The sequence below is a fragment of the Gorilla gorilla genome, chromosome 10 (assembly GCF_029281585.2).
Source record: "Gorilla gorilla gorilla isolate KB3781 chromosome 10, NHGRI_mGorGor1-v2.1_pri, whole genome shotgun sequence".
NCBI lineage: Eukaryota > Metazoa > Chordata > Mammalia > Primates > Hominidae > Gorilla > Gorilla gorilla.
This window is the reverse complement of record NC_073234.2, coordinates 27,952,551-27,954,907: the sequence shown is the minus strand read 5'-3', so window position 1 is coordinate 27,954,907 and position 2,357 is coordinate 27,952,551. Positions and strand designations below refer to the sequence as shown.

Here is a 2,357-nt window from a genome sequence, read left to right as displayed (position 1 = left end):
AAAAAGGAAAAGAAAAGAAAATCTGTTGAAAGCTAGGGACCCACTCACAGAAAAACATGTATAAGCATATATACACAAAATTTTAGGGGGCTCTTAGACCCTCTGGAGCCCATCTATATACTCTCTAGGAATCCACAAATCCTAGGCTAAGAATATTTGACTTAGGAACATTCAAAGGATCCTTGGAGATTAACAAAATTGTCAAAAACACTCTCTTCCTATTGGAAAAGGGAGCTGCTATATTACCTAAAAAATAGAGAATATTAAAACTGTTTTTGCTGCTGCAGCTGAAGCCATGCGTATGCTCAGGCTTCAGAGGAAGTTTTCCTCTAGTGTCTTTCGCTGTGGCAAAAAGAAGGTCTGATTGGCTCCCAGAGACCGATGTTAACTCCCATCAGCAAATCCAGAAGCTGATCAAACATGGGCTGATCATCCGCAAGCCTGTGCCTCTCCATTCCCAGGCTCCTCAATGCCAGAAAACCTTGGACCATCGGAAGGGCAGTCACCTGGGCATAGGTAAGCAAGAAGGTACAGCCAATGCCCAAAGGCCAGGTAAGGTAACCTGGATAAGGAGAATGAGGATTCTGTGCCAGCTTATTAGAAGATACTGTGAATCTAAGAAGACTGATTGCCACATGTATTACACTCTGTACCAGAAGGTGAAAGGGATTGTGTTAAAAAACAAGCGTATTCTCATGGAATTGTCTGCAAGTGAAGGTAGACAAGTCCCGCAAGAAGCTCCTGGTGGACCAGGCTGAGGCCCACTGGCCTAAGACTAAGGAAGTGTGCAAACTTCATGACGAGTGCCTCCAGGCCAAGAAGGAGGAGATCATCAAGATGTTGTCCAAGGAGGAAGAGACCGAGAAATAAAGCTCCTCCTTTCTTGTCTATACATAGTGGCCTCAGTAATTACATAGACCATTCAAATAAAACAGGCTTTTATCTGCTTGAAAAAAAAACCCAACTCTCTAAAACCCAACCTTTTATGCTTACTTAATTGCAAATATCCTCTTCATAAATCAGATCATGTACTAACTGCTTAAATCTTTTAGAATAGAATCTGAACTCCATACACTATAAGGTACTACATAATCTGGCTCCTGCCCACCCTTGTTTTATACTTTTGTGCCCCACTGGCTTCCTTTGGCTCTGGGAACACACCAACTCTCTACAAGTCACTCTGTTTCTGCTGAAGGGTCTTAGAGTGACCTGTTTTCTCTACCCTGACCACTTCCCCTGTTGCCAAGGTCTCAGTTCAAATGTCCCCTCTTCATTTGAACTTCCCCCACCACCTTCACCCCTACCCCAAGTCACTCACTATCACCTCACCCAGTTTTTTTCCCTGTGTAGTCCATCTTGTCACAGTCCAGGCCGTGGTTTTTGTTTATTGGCTTATTGTCTTCTCTCTCCACTTGAATGTTAGTTTCATGAGAGATAGGTAATCTTATTTATAACCATATTCCCAGAGCTAGGTGCAGTGCCTGGCACATAAGGGTAGTAGGCACTCAATCACTGTTTGTCAATGAATAAACTTCAGCCAGGGATGGATTAAGTAAGACCTTAAGAGGGTCTAAACACTAAGGATTATGGTGCTTCTCCCCCATATTTAATTCTAACTAGCAATTTTGGTGCTCCTTCCCCATATTTAACTCTAACTAAAAAACAGTACTAAACCACACACTTACATGTACTGAAGCAAAAATAGCTTCTTTCTAGATTATCTGATTGTAAACCTTGGACTCCCTGCCTTGCTGGTGCCCTAAGTGTATGTGCTCTTCCTCTGTCCTGGGGGAGTCTAGCACTCACTCAGTCCTCTAGATGTGTTGGACACTGTTTTAGTTTAAGATTGCTTATGACTACAAAAAACCTTGCTGGGATATTGATGAAAATTATGTTAAATCTATAGATCAATTTGGGAAGAAATGACATCTTTATTGATTCTTCCAATCCATGAATATAGTATGCCATTCCAATTATTTGTCTTCTTTAATTTCTTTCATCAGCATTTTATAATTTTCAGCACACAGATGTTGTACATGTTTTGTTAGATTTATATGTAAATATTTCATGTTCTTTGGAGCAATTGTAAATTGGTTCTGTTTTTAATTTCTGTTTCCACATATTTATTGTTAGTATGTAGAAAACCTTTCTCAGTAAAAGAAAGAAATGTACTCTTCGGTGAAGTAAACTTGTTTAGTGGTTTCCCCTTCACCTGCTGGGCAGGTAACAATCTATTTATTCTAACATTCAAGTACCTCCACAATGTGCCTCTGTATCTCTTAAATTTAACCTCATACCTAATTGCTAAATACCGATTTCTACTGCTACTGGAAGGGTTTACTCTTCTGTCACTTGAA

The 2,357-nt window shown here is 40.3% G+C and overlaps 1 pseudogene; it reads left to right on the top strand.

Moving 5' to 3' along the window:
* Positions 1–286: 286 nt before the first annotated feature.
* LOC101150660 (large ribosomal subunit protein eL19-like) lies at positions 287–1,053 on the top strand (annotated as a pseudogene).
* The last annotated feature ends 1,304 nt before the right edge of the window (positions 1,054–2,357 follow it).